The 22,222-nt window shown below is 37.5% G+C and overlaps 1 pseudogene; it reads right to left on the bottom strand.

The window, feature by feature from the left end:
* Nucleotides 1-20,145: 20,145 nt before the first annotated feature.
* On the bottom strand, nt 20,146-22,012 carry LOC100655698 (olfactory receptor 5F1-like; annotated as a pseudogene).
* Nucleotides 22,013-22,222: the final 210 nt, after the last annotated feature.

The raw sequence follows: 22,222 nt of genomic DNA, 5'->3' as shown, positions 1-22,222 counted from the left end.
ATAAAGCAGGAATCATCTGAAATCTTGCCACTGTGAGAAAGCCAATAATCCCCTCTAATCCACACCCACTCAAAAAATGCTCATGTACATATCCATACATACCCGCTACTGACACGCAGATGTAAATAATTGAATGGAGTTATGAGGTGCCATGTTTCATTATAGGGAGCACTGATGGTGCAGTGGTTAAGTGCTTGGCTGCTACCTGAGACGATGGTGGTTCAATCCATCAGGATCTCCATATGAGAAGGAAGTCTGCTCCAGTAAAAATTACAGCCTAGGAAGCCCTCTGTGACAATTCTACTCGTTGTATAAGCTCACCATGAGTCAGAATCAATTCATTGGCAATGGGTTTGTTTTTTACAGGTTTCTACTTCATTGTTTTACAAAAATGGGGTGAAGTTTTAGAAACAGATTTTAATTCTTTTATACATCAAGACATCTTCACGTTTCTTCACCATGGCTGTTCTAAAATCTTCTTAATGGGCTGTATAATTTTATGGTATAGACATACTCCAGCATCTTAATATAATCTCTAATTCCATTCGCTTCCAATTTTGTGTTTTTACTATATTCTTTTTTGGTTAAATATTCCTCAACAAATGAGTATTTGTAGTAATCACTTTCATACAAGTATTGTTATTTGCATAAAATGGGTTTTCCTTAAGTCAGTTTAGAGATTAAAAGGGTTAGTTTTTTGTTTATCTTTCACAAAGAAAAAAATGCTAAATCACTGTCCAAAAGGTATGCAAAAATAGAATGGAAGAATGATGAACTAGTGGGAGCCTGCAAGAAATAGAATTCATTCAAGATAATTCCAATTAAAGTACTTTAGTGTAAAGGCTATTTACATGGGTATGATTGGATTATGGGGGAAAATACCAGATAATACAAAACCAAGGCCTGAAGCTAAAAGTGGAGGATATAATGTTACCAGAGAATGGCGAGAGATGGGACCATAGATATGGGTACACCCTGAAGCAATGTAGCTTGCAGAGACATGGGCAGAGACAACATATAGGAGCAGAGAAAAAACTGTGGAGAAAAGCCAAGTTCTCCCCAGCTTCCACCATCTCAGCTACTGCTGGTGTTTTTCACTGGCTAAATCCAACCAGAGGGGCAGAGAAAGACAGAAAATACGTCTGGAGGAATGGGAAATATAAGAAAAAATTATCACAGAGCGTGGCCCTAATTCAGAATTATACAACACACTCAATTATCTTTCACTGTATTATTCAGAAAATCTCTTACCTCACTTGTTCAGTCAGAGAGAAGATTGATCTTATTTTTGCACTTAAGTTAATTTGTGGTTTGATTACACAGAAGTAATTAATTGTATGAAACAAAGGTACCTTGACATAATGTGAGATTGTTAGCACACCGTAAATTATCTCTGTTTAAGAATGTAGAAAGAAAACTAGAAGATTTTCCCATTGTATCTACGTGGCAAAATGTATGCATATACTTTCTGTAATTTCAAGTCATTGCATCATGTTAATAATTAGGTAGCAGCCTCTTCAATGCCACCATGACATCTTTATTCCTCAGACTATATATAACAGGATTCATCATTGGTGTCGAAATGGTGTAGAAAAGACAGAGCAGTTTCCCCAGTCCTTCAGACTGATTTGATTTGGGCAGTAAATAATTGATAGCAGCTGTTCCATAGAATAAGATTATAACTGTCAGGTGAGAAGAACAGGTGGAGAAGGCTTTGACCCTTCTTTTGGCTGAGGACAATTTCAGAATACTGGAGTTAATTTTGCCATAGGAAGCAACGATCAACAGAAATGGAAACATCGAAAACATCGTAGCTAATATATAGACCACCATCTGATTCACTAATATGTCCCTGCATGCAAGCTTGATTACTGGGGGGATGTCACAAAAGAAATGATTAATTGTGTTAGGCCCACAAAAGGACAGAGAGAAAATCTGGCACGTTTGCCCAATTTGGACTAGAATTCCACTGATCCAGGAGCCAGCCACTAACTGGATACAGACCCTGTGGTTCATGACTACAGGGTAATGCAGAAGGTTACAAATGGCCACATAGTGGTCATAGGCCATCACTGTCAGGAGCAAACACTCTGTGCCTGCAAATGTAAGAAAAAAAACACATTTGCATAGCACAGGCCAAAAAGGAAATATTTCCTTTCTGGGTCCAAATGTCCATGAGCATTCTTGGGATAGTGACTGTTACATAACATATTTCCAAATAGGAAAAATTGCCAAGGAAAAAATACATGGGGTTCCGGAGAGTAGGGTCAACTGTTGTTATCAGTATTATGATGCTACTGCCCAACAAAATAATCAGATACATGATGAAAAATGTCCCAAAGAGTATCCACTGTAAATTGGGTTCATTGGAAAACCCCACGAGAACAAACTCCGTAATTGTAGTATTACTTGATTCTTCTGCTTTTAATTTGGTTTCCATCTGTGGATATGATGAATTCAAGATGGTTAATTTATTCACTACTTTGAAAAGCATGTTAACTTCTGTAAATTGGATAGGTACTTGTGTAAACCTACATTATTAATTAATTAATTCCTCCATCACCATGCTCCATTTCTAGAGAATGACATTTGAAACTTCGGCAATGAACTGATATGCTATAAAATCAATTCAACAAATAAAATTCTTTTATATTTTATTAAACTTGGGTTGTAATGATAATGGAGATATTGAGAAGTGTACACTGTTAATTAGAGCTTATTTTGTAGGAAAGAGATCTGATTATTTCACCCCAATAAGAGTGTATCTTTATCTATTGTTTAGTCTCAGCTCTTGGATTTTTCTCTATAGACATCCCTACTTGAGTTTTCTCAAGTCAATTTTTTTTTTACTTAATTCTTCATTCAAAGTTAGTTTGAAGACTTTCCTTTTATAAGACTTGGTTTTCTTAAGCCAATCCTTTGTTACTGAGAGAATAAATGTGTACATTATTAGTTTTCTATTATCTGTATCCCTTCCATTGCTTATAAAAAAATAAAAAACATTAAGCTCAGCATCCTCTTCAATAACATTACCTTTCAACATCCCAATTCAGTTTGTGATAAATGTTAATTAACCTTTAATTCAATCAAGAAATATGACCCACTCCTCACAATATTTTTTTTCACTCTTTACCCACCTAAGATTCTAAGCTCCATTGTCATATAATTTCCTTGCTGCCAAATCTAACATTCTCTCCCCCCATTTAGAATAATTTTCATTTATAAAAGTATAAGTCTGATTAAACAAACTTATTATTTACTCTGGCCCTACTTGAGGACAGAGGATGTGAATAAGGCCTGAGAAAAACACAACTGTCTTGCTTTACTTTCTATTAACATCTTCAGATATCAAGCAGTCATTGGATACTATTTGACAATTTAGATCACATTTTTTAACATTAACTTTCCAACTTTTCCATACAATTATTCATGTATTTCCTTCTCTCAAATCTATTACCCCATACTCTACCTTCTAGTGCAAACAGCTGATGATTTTGACGTAATAACTTTCAATGTGAAGGTGATCAGACAAACATTCCTCCATATTTCCTTATTTCTATTAGGACTTTTGTTGTTGTTGTTAGGTGTGTTCGAGTCAGTTCCCACTCAAACCAACCGTATGTACAACAGAACAAAACACTGCCTGGTCCTGTGCCATTCTCACAATCCTTGTTATGCTTGAGCCTATTGTTGTAGCCACTGTGTCAATCCATCTCATTGAGGGTCTTCCTCTTTTTTGCTGACCCTCTACTTTTCCAGGTATGATGTCCTTCTCCAGGGACTGATTCCTCCTGATAACATGTCAAAAGTATGTGAGACATAGCCTTGTCATCTTTGCTTCTAAGAAACATTCTGGCTGTACTTCCTCCAAGACAGATTTCCTCCTTCTTTGGCAGTCCAAGGTATAGTCAACATACTTTGCCAACAACATAATTCAAAAGGTCAATTCTTCTTAGGTCTTCTTTATTCATCATCCAACTTTCACATGCATAGGAGGTGATGATTGAGAACTCCATGGCTTGGATCAGGCACACCTTAGTCCTTAAAGTGGCATCTTTGCTTTTTAACACTTCAAAGAGCTCTTTTGCAGCAGATTTGCCCCCTGCAGTGCAGCTTTTGATTTCTTTCTTTTATTGTTTTTTAATTGTTCTTTAAGTGAAAGGGTACAAATCAAGCTGGCCTCTCATGCAAAAATTTTTGTACACCTTGCTATAAACTCCTAGTTGATCCCTCCTTAATGAGACAGCACCCTACTTCTCTCCACCCTGTATTTCTGGGTCCATTCAGCCAGCTTCTGTCCCCCTCTGCCTTCTAATCTCTCCTCCAGACAGGAGTTGACCACATAGTCTCATGTGTCTGCTTGAGCCAAGAAGCTCACTCCTCACCAGTATCATTTTCTATCTTATAATCCATTCCAATCCCTGTCTGAAGAGTTGGCTTTGGGAATGGTTCCAGTCTTGAACTAACAGAAAGCCTGGAGACCATCTTTTGATTTCTTGACTGTTGCTTCCATGGGTGCTCATTGTGGAGCCAAGTAAAATGAAATCCTTGACAACTGCAACGTTTTCTCCATTTATCATGATGTTGCTTATTGGTTCAGTTGCGAGAATTTTTGTTTTTTTTAAGTTGAGGTGTAAGCCGTAGTGATGGCTGTAGTCTTTGATCTTCATCGAGTGCTTCAAGTGCTCTTTACTTTCAGCAAGCAAAGTTGTGTCATCTGGATGAAGCAGGTTGGTAATGAGTCTTCCTCCAACCCTATTAGTACTATTATCAAAATGACTTTAAGTGAATTACACCTACTCCTCAGTTACTGTTTCATTATGTGATATTCATCATGCAGAATAGTAAAAAAATCTATGATCTGACTTTTTGCACTAAAAAGTCAGCCTGACATTGTGCCAGCAGCTGTGGAGCATCACCTCTCTTGAGCCATCCGCCCCCTCCTGCCAGTGGAGGTGTCAGATCCAGTTGCCATGGACCTGCCTCCTTCATGGCCAAGGTCTCTGTGCAGACAAGCAGGCAGCAAGGAGCCAGAGTGTGCCGGTTCTGGTTTCTGAGCTCTTTTTCAGCCTGAGGTCTTGCAGCTCAAAACTGCTGTTGGGTGGGAAGGGAGGAAAGAAAGAGGCAACAGAGAAGATGTTTGGAAGAAATATGCGTTTGGTGAAACCCCAAATGAGCCAATCTGGACCTAAAGACTACCTTGGTGGGGCCTGTGCGGAGGCCAGTCTCCGAGCTACCTTATAGGAAGCCCTAGCATTCATGGCTCACCAGGCCCCAAGGGAAAAGGAGCCTCCTGGATCCTCAAAGCAGACCTTGTGGAGTGGGAGTGGAGCCTTGGGAACAGCTCCATGGAGCTCTGATGCAACACAGGAGGAAAGTGAATTGGTTAAGCTGTGGGCCCTTCAGTCACACAGCCCCAGCCCAGCTTCATCCAGCTTTGTTTCCTCCAAACATCCTTCTCCACAGAGGCATAATCCATAATTGGACTTGTCACAGTGATGAGCACATAAGTAAATCTTAGCTGTTAGTATTTCTATGATCACATTTTCTAACTAAAAAAAATAAATAAATAACAAATTGAGATGGTTTGAAAACAAACAAAAAAAATCATCCATTTTCGCATAATGCCAATTTTTGCATAACAACCAGGTCTTTGCAAACTAAACATATCCATAAGTAAAGAGTAAGTGTTTTTATTATAAATAATAAACACTGTTATGATCATTTGCCATGTATCTAATTTTATTTAATTTATAATTAGGAAAATTAGAGGTCTGCATGTGTTATCTGAAGTAAATTCATTTTCAAATACACTTTTTCCCAGAATTTCATGTTTTTTTCTCTTTTATTAGTTGTATCAAATTTAGAACTATCCTTACATAAAATAACCTATCAATATAATAACAACTTACCTTTAAAGATTGCATAAAGCTGTCTAGGAGAGTCTAGGTGTTTTGATACCACATACTTTTTTTTTTAATTTATACTTCCCCTTCCCCTAAATGTCACTGTGATTCCACAATAGTCTTTGCTTGCTTTCAAACTCTAAGTGCTCTTAAATAGGAAAGAGTTGCACAGTCCCTGGGCGAAATCTCTCTTGGGTATTTACTTAACTTCAAGTAGAATGCTTCTATTTAGCAGTAACTCTGGTTTATTTTTCAAAATGATTTTCTCTGAATAGATCTGACTTTTCTGCAACCCCTTCTTGGCATAAATCCCAAGCAAACTTGCTTTCCCAGACGTGGAGAGAATGCATGGAGGAGTAATACCACTCAGGCTCTAGCATTATTATTTCATAGAAAAAGTTAATCTTTCTTGAGATTGCATTTCAGACCCGTGAATACTGATGTGAATTGGCCTTGAAATCATAAACTAAAAACCTGCTTCTATTTGTAATTTAATTTGTTTCTTCCTGCTTTGGGGTTCTATGACTATTTGTCACTCATCTCTCAGTTTGTCATACTGTGGTGGCTTGCGTGTTACAGTGATGCTCGAAGTTATGTTTCTAGTATTTCAAATACCAGCAGGATCACCCATGGTGGACAGGTTTCAGCTGACATTCCAAACTAAGACAGATTAGAAAGAAGAATCTGGTAGTCTTCTTTTGAAAAAAAAAATGCCATTAAAAATCTTATGAATAGTTGCAGGCCTCTAACTGATATACAATCAGAATGGGAGTCCCTCAGGTTGGAAGGGACTAAAAACACAACTGGGAAAGAGCTGCCTTTTCAAAGTAAAATCAGTCTTAATGATGTGGATGGAGTAAAGCTTTGAGGACCTTCATTTGTTGATGTGACATGACTCAAAATGAGAAGAAACAGGTGCAAGCATCCACTAATAATTGGAATATGGAATATATGAAGTGTAAACCTAGGAAAATTGGAAATCATCAAAAATGAAATGGAACAAATTAAAATTGATATTGTAGGCATTAATGAGCTGAAATGGACAGGTAGTGGCCGTTGTGAATCAATCATAAGGCCTACTATGCTGGGAATGCCAAATTGAAGATGAATGGCATCACACTCATTGTCAAAAAGAAAATTTCAGGAACCATTCTGAAACATAACACTGTCAATGATAGGATAATATCCATGAACCTACCAGGAAGATGAGTTAATACGACAGTTACACAAATTTACACACCAACTACTAAGGCTAAAGATGAAGAAATTGAAGATTTTTACCAACTTCTGCATTGTGAAACTGATCGAACCTGCAATCAAGATGCATTGATAATTACTGGTAATTGAGATGCAAATTTGGAAACAAAAAGGAAGGATCAGTATTTGGAAAATATGTACTTGGTGATAGAGATTACTCCAGAGTTCACATGATATAGAATTTTTCAAGACCAATGACTTTTTCTTTCACGATACCTTTTTTCAACAACATAGATGGTAACTATACACATGGACCTACCAGACTGAATATACAGGAATTCAATAGACTACATCTGTGTTAAGAGATGATGGAAAAGCTCAATATCATCGGTCAGAACAAGACCAGGGGCTGACTGTGGAACAGATCATCAACTGATCATATGCAAGTTCAACTTGAATCTGAAAAAATTGAAACAAGTCAAAGTAAGACCTTGAGTATATACCACCTGAATTTAGAGACCATCTCAAGAATAGATTTGAAAATTGAGCACTAATGACCAAACACCAGACAAATTCTGGAATGACATCAAGGACGTCATACATGAAGAGAAGTAAAAGGCTATTAAAAAGACAGGAAAGAAAGAAAAGACCAAAATAGATGTCAGAAGAGACTCGACTCTGAAACTTGCTCTTGAAAGTTGAGTAGTTAAAAAGAAGAAAGGATGAAAAGAAAGAGCTGAACAGAAGATTTGAAAGGGCAGCTCAAGAAAACAAAGTAGTATAATGAAATGTCCAAAGACCTGGAGTTAGAAAACCAAAGAGGAAGAACATACTTGGCATTTCTTTAGCTGAAAGAGCTGAAGAAAAAAAAAAAATCAAGCATTGAGTTGCAATTTTGAAGAATTCTATAGGGAAAACATTGAATGATGCAGGAAGCATCAAAAGAAGATGAAAGGGGTGTACAAAGTCACAACACCAAAAAGAATTGGTTGATGTTCAACCATTTCAGAAAGTAGCATATGATCAAAAACCAATAGTAGTGAGGGAAGAAGTTCAAGTTGCACTGAAGGCATAAGTGAAAAACAAGGATCCGGGAATTGATGCAATACCATTCGAGATGTTTCAACCAACAGATGCATATGGGAGTACTTGGCTGGGCCCACTATAAGCCATACTTCACAGGACCTTGGAACAGAGTGTGAACTCCTGGGAATTTTTCTTTTGGCCTAAGGTAGAGAAATATGGGAAGCAAGGGAGGGTTTATTACTCTAAGACATGGAGATAGAATGAAGCATCTTTTTTTTTTTTTTCCTTAGGTTGTGCTTCTATTCTGAAGGATAGCAAAATGCCAGGGGTCATCATGTTTGTCATCCTAGCTCCCAGCTTAAATGTAGAAATGCAAATTTAGGGACAGATTTTGAAGAGGAAAGACTTCAGGCAAGAGGTGCCTCTAGACAGAGCCTGTGTGTAGAGGAGTAGAAGCAGTGACAATTATCCTTGAATGGAGTACTATTATCATGGGGTCCAGAAGCACCAATGTTACATTGTTTACCACAATGCTGAGGCTGCCCCACCACTGCCTGGGGGCTACTCATGCATTCCTTATTCATGACAACTCCATACCACTTCACACTGAGACATGCAAAAAATATAGGCGCATTATGGGACACTGGGGGAAACTCTGATCTGCTTTCTACTTTCTGCTGAGAGTGTGCTTTCCTGGGGTTTCTAGCTTTTCGTCCTCATAACTCTGATACAAATTTCCTCATTGGAAGATCTCTCCCACATGTATAAGTTTGGTCATCTTTTTTTTTGAGATCTACATTCCCAATATTGATATACCTTTTTTCCAATCTATAATTGTAGAACTTCAGATGTGTGTCGTCTGAACATCTAAAATTTTCCTTTAAGCAGCTTTTCCTTTGTTTTAGGATACCTATTGCCATCAAGTCAATTGTGACTCATGGCAGCTTCATGTATTTCAGAGTAGAACTATAAACTTCATAAGGTTTTCAATGGCTATGATCTTATGGAAGTAGATGGCCAAGACTGTCTTCTGCGATGACAATGGGTGGATTCGAAATACCAGCCTTTTAGTTAGTAGCTAAGAGCAAACAGTTTGTGTGACCCAGGAACCAACAGAGACCACTTAGATTACTTTTAGGCAGGACAAAATACTTCACTTTGATTGAGATTAGAGGGAAGAATTATGAAATTCTGAAAAGATCCTGAAGATAGAGTCTCGATTTTTTTTTCAAACAGTTCTAATTAATACGCATAATCTTCCAGTCCTGATGCCCTGTTCTTCATATAGTTCAGCTTCTCAGATTGTTTGCTCAGCATTCAAATTGAATAGGTGTGGTGAAAGGAGACACCCCTGAAGCACACCTTTCCTGACTTTAAACTATGCAGTATTCCTTTGTTCTTTTCGAACAACTCCCTTTTAATCTATGTCCAGTTTTGTCATGAGCACAATTAAGTGTTCTGGAATTCTCTTTCTTCATAGTTTTATCCTTAAATTTTATGATCCACACAGTCAATTGTATTTACATAGTCAATTGTATTTACATAGTCAATAAAACACAGGTAAACATCTTTCTGGTATTCTCTGCTTTCATCCAGGATCCATCTGACATCAGCTATGATATCCCTGGTTCCACGCCCTTTTCTGAATCCAGCCTGAATTTCTGGCAGCTCCTGTAGATACATTGCTGCATCTGCCTTTGAATGATCTTCAGCAAAATTTTGCTTGCCTGTGAAATTAACAATGTTGTTCTATAAATTCTGCATTCTGTTGGATCACCTTTCGTGGGAATAGGCATAAATATGAATCTCTTCCAGTCAGTTGGCCAGATAACTGTCTTCCAAATTTTTTGGCTTAGACAAGTGAGCACTTTGAGTACAGCATCCATATGTTGAAACATCTCAGTTGATATTCCGTCAATTCCTGGAGCCTTGTTTTTTAGCCAATGCCTTCAATGCAGCTTGGACTTCTTGCTTCAGTACCACTGGTTCCTGATCATATGCTACCTCTTGAAATGGTTGAATGTTGACTAATTCTTTTTGGTATAACTACTCTGTGTGCTCCTTCCATCTTCTTTTGATGGTTCCTGCATTGTTTAATATTTTCTCCGGAGAACCCTTCACTTTTGCAACTTGAGGCTTGAATTTTTTCTTCAGCTCTTTCAGCTTGAGAAACACCGAGAGTGTTCTTCCCTTTCAGTTTTCTATCTCCAGCTCTTTGCACATGTCATTATAATACTTTATTTTTTCTTCTCGAACTGCCCTTTGAAATCTTCATTCAGTTCTCTTACTTCATCATTTCTTCCTTATGTTTTAGCTGCTTGACGTTTGACAGCTAGTTTCAGAGTCTCCTCTGACATCCATCTTGGTCTTTTCTTTTTTTCCTGTCTTTTCAATGACCTCTTGCTTTCTTCATATATGATGTTTTTCATGTCGTTCCACAACTTGTCGGCCTGAGGTCATTAATTTTTAACACGTCAAATCTATTCTTGAGATGGTCTCTAAATTCAGGTGGGATTTACTCAAGGTAGTATTTTGGCTCTTGTGGATTTGCTCTGATTTTCTTCAGTTTTAGCTTGAAGTTGCATGTGAGCAATTGATGGTCTGTTCCACAGTCGGTGCCTGGCATTGTTCTGACTGATGATATTGAGCTTTGCCACCATCTCTTTCCACAGATGTAGTCAATTTGATTCCTGTGTGTTCCATCTTGTATAGTTGCCATTTATGTTGGTGAAAAAAGGTATTTGCAATGAAGAAGTCGTTGGTCTTGCAAAATTCTATCATTTGATCTCTGACGTTGTTTCTATCACCAAGGCCGTCTTTTCCAACTACGGATCATTCTTCTTTGTTTCTACCTTTCGCCTTCCAGTCACCAGTAATTATCAATGCATCCTGGTTGTATGTTAGATCAATTTCAAACTGCAGAAATGGTAAAAATCTTCTATTTCTTCATCTTTGGTCTTAGTGGTTGGTGCATAAATTTGAATAATAGCCATATTAACTGGTCTTCCTTGTAGGCATATGGATATTATCATATCACTGACAGTGTTGTACTTCCGGATAGACCTTGAAATGTTCTTTTTGACAATGAATGCCATACCATTCCTCTTCAAGTTGTCATTCCCAGCATAGTAGACTATATGATTGTCCCATTCATAATGGCCCATACCATTCCATTTTTGCTCACTAATGCCTAGGATATCAATGTGTAGGATATCAATGTATATCCATTTCATTTTTGATGATTTCCAATTTTCCTAGATTTATACTTCATATATTCCTTGTTCTGATTTTTAATGGATTTTCAGTTGTTTCTTCCCATTTTGAGTTGTGCCACATCAGCAAATGAAGGTCTCAAAAGCTTTACTCCAACCCAGTCATTAAGATTGACTCCATTTTGAGGAGACGGCTCTTCCTCAGTAGCTTTTTGAATGCCTTCCAACCTGGGGGCTCATCTTCTGGCACTGTATTGGACAATGTTCCACTGTTATTCATAAGGTTTTCAGTGGCTAATCCTTTTCAGATATAGACTGCCGGGTCCTTCTTCCTAGTCTGCCTTAGCCTGAAAGCTCAGCTGAAACCTATCCTCCCTGGGTGACCCTGGTGGTATGTGAATACCAGTGGCATAGCTTCCAGCATCACAGCAACATGCAAGCCCCCACACTAGGATAAACTGACAAACAATTGGGAGAGTAACCCTGTAGGACCAGTAAAACTACCTATAGGGTTTCCAAGGAGCAGTTGGTGGATTTGAACTGCTGGCCTTTAGGGTTAGCAGCCAAACTCTTAACCACTGTGCTACCAGGGCTCCACTTTGCAGATAGTCATTATTTAATACATGACTGCTTATACCTGGTCATAGTTGATCAGTTTGGCAATGGAAGGGATACCCAACATGGTCTAGTCAGAGAACTTCCCTGTGACTGTTTGAATAAGAACTAAGACTGTAGCTATAATTTTTTAAGCTTCGGAGTTGTTGGCCATGTCTCCTCCCATATTAACTATGGTAGAACTTCAAGGACATAGAGCAGAATTAAACAGATGTGCATTAAATAGGAGAAATGAGACAAGGAAATAGAGTCCTATGTTGTATAGGAGTGCTTGCTTCAAGTTGTTCCCTGAATCCAGCTGCTGGGTTAGACCCTGTTTTTCATGCAATATATCCCACTATCTTGATTAGGTGGGTTTGATTAAGGATTCTGAGATTGTAATGAGAAATCTAGCTATTGTAATGTCTCTCCCATGCCTATTCTCACTGAAGACAGACAAAAAAACTAGATGCTAATATTCACATTATATATGAAATGATTTGTCTCTGAAGTGCAGCAGGGATTGAAGGATGCAGCCATTCTCCTGCACAGAAAGGCAATACTTTTGACAATGACTTTGGCATTTTTATTGAGAGCATATCCCACAATACCAACTTGTTGCCATCAAGCTGATTCCAACTCACAGTATCCCTACAAGACATAGTAGAACTATCCCATAGGGTTTCCAAGGAGCAATGAGTAGATTTGATCTGCTGAACTTTGGTTAGCAGCCAAGCTTTTAACCACGGTGTCACCAGGGCTCCATCACACAACAGTAGCAGAGAAATGGTGTGAGAAGGCTGAAGCAGAAAGAATGCATATGAGATAGTTCATTAATCTGGTTCATCACATCTTTTTGGGATATTTAAAAGCCTGCTTAGTTGCCCTTTCTAATCCTCAATTGAATCAAGTACCACCACCGTATCATAGTTGTGTGGAATAAAATAAAGTATACAATTTAAAAACCCCATTGATATATCTGGTTTTCTATTATTATTATTGCTGCTTTTCATATACCTTCTTGTTCCTACCTTAATTATTTAAAGCAAATTTGTATGCCATTTATTCTAATGTCTATTAAAAATAAAATATTGAATCTCTTTTACGGCTAGACTGAGGTAGAAGATGGCATATCTCAGGAGAAATCTTTACAACTCATTTCAGAAAAAAATTGGGGGAGTGCTGTCAATTCCACACATTTGTGAATTTCTCATTAAATATCTGTCCTCAAAGCCGTTGTGTCACAAATTCATGCAAACTTTCCTCAAGAACCATCCCCGTCAGCCTACATTGATTCATAATATGAGTCAATCAATAACTTTGCTCATATCTCCGTAGTACATATCAGATCACCAAATACAACCCTTGGTCTAGCAAGGAGATAGTCTACCTGGGAAAATGTGCAGGAGTCTGTGAACTTTTATGGGAATTCTAGTGCATTAGAAAAAGAAAGACCCTTCTGAATAGGGTCATGAATGGTAGAGATCTTTAACTTGTTCCTGACTTAGTGGACATGACTCTAGGTTTCCAGCTATTCAGCAAGATACTGGCTTTAAATCTAAAAGAAATACATGAAGACGATGAAGATGATAGACAGGAAAATAGATAGTTAGATAGATGATAGATAGATAGGAATGTTAAGAAAATATCCGTGGGATTGTATTTTCACGTAAACTTCTATTGTAAGGTAAACCTGGTAAATCATGTGAAAAGGTTGTTCAGCATTTATGGGACTATGCATTGCATCATTGCTCCAATGGGTCCAATTCAAATGGAAAAGGATAATTACTGTGCACATTTACTTGTAAATCAAAATTTAAATAGCTTGAATTTCTAACCCCACAACTGGATTACATATCTAATGTCTTTTCTTTGTTTTACAACTTTTCGAGATATAAATCACTTAAAATGTACCTATTAAAATGAAGTTGTGAAACCATCACTATGATCTAATTTTAAAACACTTCATCAATACCCATTTGTAGTCATGCCTCATCCTTTCTACCTCCTTCCCCTCCTACGCCCTTGGTAATCTATTTTTTGTCCCCTTAGATTAGTCTATTCTGGACATTTCATAAAAATTGAATCATAAATATGTTTTGTGTGTATGTGTTTGCAACTGCCGTCCTTCACTTAGCATAGTTTGTTTTTGTTTTTAATTTGCAGTTGCAGCATTTATCTTTACTTCATTCCTTTTTATTGCTGAACAATGTTCCATTATATAGATAAATCATATTTTATGTTCACAACTGATAAACATCTGAGTTGTTTTCTGTCTTTATTACGAAAAATACTGCTATGATATATGTGGTAATAGAGCTAGACGTTAAAAAGACGTTAGTATGGATTAATGTTTAGCTTAATATGGATATTGATGGTTACAAATGGAAATAATACATACGCACACACACACACACACACATATACACACAATATGCATGCAGATATTTTCTTGCTCTGTCATTTGAGAGGGCCTGGTTTTCACTGGCTAATGCTTTTCAGAAGTAGACTGCCGGGTCCTTCTTCCTGATGTTTTCAGGAGGGATCAGTCCCTGGAGAAGGACATTTATGATTAGCAGAGTACAGGCCAGCGGAAAAGAGGAAGACCCTCAGTGAGGTGGATTGACACAGTGGCTGCAACAATGAGCTCAAGCATAACAACGATTGTAAGGATGGCGCAGGACCGGGCAGTGTTTCATTCTGTTGCGCATAGGGTCGCTATGAGTCGGAACCAACTCGATGGCACCTAACAACAACAACAACAGAACTAATGATATTCCAGGAGCCATGTGCACAACTAGTTCCCAGATCTTGGTTTCTAATTTCAGTTTCCAATTTAAGGAACAAGAGTTCTTTGAAGAAATGGCTGACTCTAGGTCTAGGGCAGGAAATATGCAAGATGAATCTGGAGCATGTTTTATTGTGAAAAAGAAGAAAAGCTTAAAAATCCAATGAAATAACAAACAAAAAGCAATGAACATTGAGGCAGGTATGTCAAATGTGCACAGGAGTCAACTTAAAGAGCTCCCAATGGACAAACTGAAACAATCTGAGCGACAAAATAACTGAAGTAGTATTGGATTATATAAATATCTGTAAGTCCACACTTACATAAATAAATTATTGAATTACTAAATAAGTTGGGAAGAAGATATAAATCATTCACATAGAATCATTCCAAATGATTTAAATGGGTATCCTATTAGTGGAAATGTTGTAAAATTTGTCTTATTTGGATATTTAATTTACCATAAGACAATGTGGTGGTGAAGTTTTGAAAAGGACATTTTGCTGTTTTCTGTATAAAGAGGTTAAATTTAGCTAATGAAGGTGAGAAAAAACATCAGTATGGCATATAATCCACGAACTGAGGGTTATATCAGTATTTTAGAGTGTTGTCCCTGTAAGACCTGCTGCAGAAACACCTGTAAGAATTACATATGAATTCTCCTGGAGGCCATTCTAAGGAGGCTTGGAGGTGCAACAGTTAAGTGTTTAGCTGCTAACCCAAAGGTTGCTAATCAGAAGGTTGGCAGTTCAAACCCATCCATCGACTCCTCAGAAAAGTCCTGGAGCTGTTTCTGTAAAGATTACAGTCTAGAACATCCTAAAAGGCAGTTCTATGTTGTCACATGGTGTCGCTATGATACAAAAATTAACTCCACAGCATCTAACAACATTAAGAGAGGCCATTCCAGGCCTAGTAAACCAGACTATCCAGTGTTAACGGCTGAACATATTCCTACTGAATCTGATATATACTGGACTGTAAAACCAACTTTCTTTACTTACACCCTGTTCCCATACTCACTTTAGTCATCTTTGAGCCTCAGTCATCAGGAAAATATGCATGTCATGGGATAAACAGAGTCTGTTGCAGGTGGAGCATTTAAGGGTATAGAGAATAATAGAAAAAGTTGACCGGTGGTAAAACTGGAAGGATGAATGTGATTGTAGGTTATATGAACACCTTTAGCAGTTACAAAAGCACTGTTAAAGATCATTTATGGCTTTTAACCATTTCTCTCCAAAGGTGTATATAATGGAAATTTAAAAAGTCATTAATGACATAATTATAGAATAACCTGAAACACATTTACTTTTGAGTTTTTAGTAGACAAAACACACACACATACACCAAACATTTTTTTTTCCCCATCAAGCAATTCATAAAAAGTGATAGATTTTGGATCCTAGATAATTTGTGAAGTAGCATTTATAAAGATGTTGTATCATGCTTAATGGTTAATTAAGCCAAATATACTTAGATGTTAATTAATGCAGATTTTCTTTTAAAAAATTTTTTTAAAAGTGCAGCTCTCAAAATTAAATAGCAAAATGCAAAAAAAGAAAAAAAAAGTAAGATCACATTGTTACTAGTGCTGTTATTTTATTCCTTACTCCATTCACAAGCCCAAGGATGCAACATCAGAAAAAAAAAAAAAAATTGAACCCAGACCAGGAATGGATTCAGTTAAACAATCAACATCCCTGATATGAAAAATGCTGATTGCTGAGAGAGGATACAGATGACAGAATTAAGATGACATCTTTGATAAGAAAAGTAAAATGGGGTAATATATGTATCACAGAGCATTTGTGAAATGTGTCCCGGCAACAACCTTTGGAGAAAGTCTGCTCAGTGGTTCAGACGTTGGTATCAAGGCGTGTTAATTAAAATCAAAGCAAAACCAAATCCATTGCCATCGAGTGGATTCCGACTTACAGCGACCCTATGGTACAGAGTACCACTGCCCCCACAGAATTTCCAAGGAGTGTCTGGTCGACTCAAACTGCAGACCTGTTGGTTAGCAGCTACAGCTCTTAACCACTACACCACCCGTGTTTACAGAAGCATGTTAGAGTGTCTTTAAAATCCCATGGGTTTTTTCATGTCAAATTTATTATTTAGGGCTAGGAAAATCAATATTAAATAGATACTTCTTATGAGTCTCATATGAAGCTATCAGCCTATCCCTAAGGGAAAATCTAATATGTGTTATTGTTGTAGGAATAAAATCAAAATTAAAAAACAGAAAATCACTAGCAATGGTCCATTTAAAAAATAGGAACTTGTTTGTCGCTCTTTTTCTGATCTTTGATGACATTTTCAGAGTCCACGGTGAGCTAGAAAATTACTATTGGGCAATAAAACTATGCCATTGTAATTAACCATTACATCTGTATCAGAAACCCTGGTGGCGTAGTGGTTAAGTGCTCAGGCTGCTAACCGAATGGACGGCTGTTCGAATCCACCAGCCGCTCCTTGGAAGCTCTATGGGGCAGTTTTACTCTGTCCTCTAGGGTCGCTATGAGTCGGAATTAACTCACGGCACTGGGTTCGGTTTTTTGGTTTATTTCTGTGTCATTTGTTCCTTAATTTTTTTTTTTTCTTCAGATAATGCTCACCAGATCTAGATCTCAAATGATTCTGATACCCCGTCATCTTCTGTAACACATGATTTGGGCATAATGATTTTATGATTTGTGAAATGAAACTTTAAATTTTCTTTTACTTTTTTCATACTACTTATATAAGCATTCTGTTTCCCAGGAAAATAAACTATTTTCTATTCCAATACTCTGAATTTGCCCTTTTTTTTTTTTAACCTTACTGCTTCTCCTATAATTATATTAATAAATTTTGACATTCCTCAACACAAACTCAGTTAATAAATTGCATTTTATTTATTTTCTTTTGTTTATTTGTTCATTTAACAACACATGCAGTTAAAAATGTTGGTACAAATTCTGAGTTCGAGGGCTTCTAGCCTGATTCAGAAACTCAGAGGAGATTTTGAGATAAATCTTGACCGTGTCTATCATTTTCTTCAAAAATCTTCAATTTCTGTCCACAATGTTCATCATTTTCTCCTTTTTTTCAGAATATATATTTTTTATTATACTTTAAATGAATGTTTACAGAACAAACTAGTTTCTCATTAAACAGTTAGGACACATATTTTTTTATGACATTGGTTAACAACCCCACAAGATGTTAACACTCCCCTTCTTGAACTTGGGCTCCCTATTACCAGCTTTCCTGTTCCCTCCTGACTTCTAGTCCTTGCCCCGGGGCTGGTGTGCCCCTTTAGTCTCATTTTGTTTTGTGAGGCTCTCTAAGCTTTGGCTGAGGGGTGAACTTTGGGAGTGACTTCATTACTGAGCTAAAATGGTGTCCGGGGCCATACTTTTGGGGTTTCTCCAGTCTCTGTCAGACCAGTAAGTCTGGTCTTTTTTTTATGAGTTACAAATTTGTTCTACATTTTTCTCCAGCTCAGTCCAGGGCCCTCCATTGTGACCCCTGTCAGAGCAGTCAGTGGTGGCCGCTGGGCACCATCTAGTTGTGCTGGATTCATTGTGGTAGAGGCCATGGTAGTCGCAGTCCATCAGTCCTTTGGACTAATCTTTCCCTTGTATTTTTAGTTTTCTTCATTCTCCCTTGCTCGCAGGCTTTTAAGACCCCAGACTCTGAGTACCAAAGTAGAATGTAGAACATTTTCTTTATAAACTATGTTATGCCAATGAGCTAGATGTTCCCCAAGGCCATGGTCCCCATAGCCATCAGCCCAGCAATTTGATCCTTCTGGGAGTTAGTATGTGTCTAGGGAGCTTCCATCATCTTGCCTTGTACAAGTTGTGCTGGCTTCCCCAGTATTGCACATTGTCTTACCCTTCACCAAAGTTATTACTTATCTACTGTCTATTTAGTGTTTTTTCATCCCCACCTCTTCCCCTTCCTTGTAACCATCAAAGATTGTTTCTTTTTTGTGTGTAAACGTTTTCATGAGTTTTTACAGTAGTGGTCTCATACAATATTTGTCCTTTTGTTATTGACTTATTTCACTCAGCATAATGCCCTCCAGATTCATCCATGTTAGGAGATGCTTTGCAGGTTTGTCATTGTTCTTTATTGTTTCATAATACTACATTGTGTGTAGGTACAATAGTTTGTTTACCCATTCATCTAATAATGGCATCTAGTTTGTTTCCATCTTTTTGCTATTTTGAACAATGTTGCAATGAACATGAGTGTGCATCTGTCTATTCCTGTGACAACTCTTATTTCTCTAGGATAAACTCCTAGAAGTGGAATTGCTGAATCATATGGTATTTCAGTTTCTAACTTTCTAAGGAAGCACCATATACTTTTCCAGAATGGTTTATCATTTTGCATTCCCACCAGTAGTGCATAAGAGTTATGATCTCCCTGTAGCCTCTCCAACATTTGCTATTTCCTGTTTTTTTGATTCATGCTAGTAACACTGGGGTGAGATGGTATCTCACTGTGGTTTTCATTTGCATTTTTCTAATGGCTAGTGATCACGAGCATTTTCTCATGTGTCTGTTGGCCACCTGAATGTCTTCTTTGGTGAAGTGTCTGTTCATTTCCTTTGCCCATTTTTTAATTGGATTACTTGTCTTTCTGTTGTAGAGGTGTTGGATTTTCCTGTAGATTTTAGACATTAGACCTTTGTCTGCTTTGTAATAGCCAATTTTTTTTTCTCAGTCTGTAGATTCTCTTTTTACTCTTTTGGTGAAGTCTTTTGATGAGCATAGATCAAAACAAAATGTATCTAAAGCCCTAAGTATCAGAATAACTACATTTCATCTCCCAATTGTTCCTATTCCTAAATGTTACATCAGAAGGAACATAATATTAGTGTCTTATTCATCTAGTGCTGCTATAACAGGAATATCACAAGTGGATGTCTTTAATAAAAGGAAGTTTACTTCCTCACAGTAAAATAGGCTAAAAGCCCAAATTCAGGGTGTCGGCTCCAGGGGAAGTCTTTCTCTCTCCGTCGGCCTTCTCATCAGTCTTCCCCCGACTAGGGATTCTTTGCAGAGGGACCTTAAGCCCAAAGGATCCTGGCACTGCTTTCTTGGTGGTATGAGTTTCCCCTCTCTGCTCACTTCCCTTTCTTTTTTTTCTCTTGTAAGATAAAAGGTGGTACAGGCCACGCCCCAGGGAAACTCCGTTTATATTGGATCAGGGATGCGACCTGGGTAAGGGTGTTACAATCCTACCCTAATCCTCTTTAACATAAAATTACAGTCACAAAATAGAGGAGAACCACACAATACTGGAAATCATGGCCTAACCAAGTTGACACATATTTTGGGGGGAAACAATTCAATACACAAAAATTACTACTTGTTCATGTAATATTTTTATCACATATTTGATTCCCTTTATACATGCCTACCTTCATATTAATAATGCTTAGCGTTACTCTTGAGATTAATTTCAAGTTTTTTTGATAATTGAGGGAAGAATTCTATGAAAAGAAAAATTAAAAGCCAGTTCTAAAGAATGAGGGTCATAGCCATCCACTGAATATTTATCTACATCCTTTGGAACTCTGCCCCACGGAACTCTTTGTAGTACTTGGGTGCTTTTGCGTGTGATTTTGTGTATGTTTGAATCCAGGAGACAGAAAGGGAGAAAAAGTCTTAGAATTTTTTGAGGAGAAGGGTATGATGGAAAGAGTACTATAATTGATGAATTCTAATCAGTCAGCAGTTTTCTTGATGGCATATTTTTATACAAACTCATATGTATTCTTTAATTAATGTGCATGTAAACATAGGTGGGAAAAGAGAAATAAATGTTTGGAAGTTTCACGTTTTAATAAAACTGCAGCTCTGAAATTTGATTTAAGCAACTCTCTCCATAAGGAATATCAATAAATTAAAAAAGAAAATCCATTATAATATAAAAGCATTTTTTAAATATATGACATATAGAAAACAATTATTTTAAAAGTGATGAAAATAAGTACTTAAGGGAAACAATGAATGGATAGTCCAAAACATCCTACATGGTAGGTCTTATAACATTGTGACTTTTATTTCTAAACACTTAATCCCTTAATTTCCATGGCCAAGATTTCATTATGAATAAACTGTATTGGTAAGGACCCAGTGAAGTTATACAATAATTATAAGATGAAGATCCTGTAGTCCCGTGTTAGTGTTTTAATCTATATTATCCATGATTGGATACAGATACTTGAGTATTTACAGAATGTATTTACTTTGAAAATACTTTAATGAACACCAATATGCTTGAACTAGGCTTTGAAGGTTAATTAAATACTCCACTTATTTTGGAAAATTACTCACACAATCACATAAATGAAGGGATTCTTTTCCTGTTAATCACATTCCATGAAGCCGTCTTTACTTCCTTATTCCTGAGGCTGTAGATCAGAGGGTTCAGCATGGGGATCACCACTGTGTAGAACACGGAAGCCACTTCATCCTGACTCAGGGAGTAGCTAGAACTGGGTCTCAGACAAGTATAGATGGAGGTTGCATAGAACAGAATTATAGCAGTCAAGTGGGAGGCACAAGTTGAGAATGCTTTGCGCCTCCCCTCCCCTGAATGCATACAAAAGATGGAGACGAGAATGTAGGAGTAGGAAGTAAGGATGACCAGCAGAGCACCGACCATATTCACACCAGCAAAAGTGGAAAAGATGCTTTCATTCAGGCATGTGTCAGAACAAGAGAGCTTTAAAAGAGGGGGGCTGTCACAGAGGAAGTGATGGATGATATTGGAACCACACAATGGTAAGCTGCTTACATAACTTGTGTTAACCATGGAGTTCAGCAATCCTGCTGTAAAGGCCCCAGCTGCCATTTTAAGGCAGACTCTCCTGGACATGATTAAGGAGTAAAGGAGTGGGTTACATATGGCCACATAACGGTCATAGGCCATTAACCCAAAGAGGATGCATTCAGTTGTTGCCAGGGCGATAAAGAAATACATCTGCAGGAAGCAGCCAGCAAAGGCGATGGTTTTCTTCTCAGACAAGAGATCTACCAGCATCTTTGGGGTGATGGTGGACGAGTAGCAAACCTCCACAAAGGACAAGTTAGCCAGGAAGAAATACATGGGTGTGTGAAGTCGAGAGTCCGCCCTGATTAGCAGGATCATAACCACATTCCCCAGGACTGTGAGTGTGTAAATCACAACAAGAACAAAAAGAGGGTGATCTGTAGCTCCAGGGTGTCTGCTAATTCCAGCAGGATGAACTCGGTCAGTGAGGTACGATTTTTTCTGGTCATTTGTTACAAAGAGATTTTGTGTAAACTTTGAATCAAGTGTAAATATTTCCCTCTCCAAAACTTTACAGGAAGAAGTTGAAATGTCAATGAGGATATTTATACATGGAAATAAATAAATAAAAACCTAGGATAACATGGAATAGTAAATAAAATGACTGAAGAATGGAAAATTAGAGTACTACTGGAAAATATATTTTGTTTTAACAAGCA

The sequence above is a fragment of the Loxodonta africana genome, unplaced genomic scaffold, assembly GCF_030014295.1.
Source record: "Loxodonta africana isolate mLoxAfr1 unplaced genomic scaffold, mLoxAfr1.hap2 scaffold_100, whole genome shotgun sequence".
NCBI lineage: Eukaryota > Metazoa > Chordata > Mammalia > Proboscidea > Elephantidae > Loxodonta > Loxodonta africana.
Note: the sequence above shows the minus strand (reverse complement) of the source record. Positions and strands in the feature narration are given on the sequence as shown.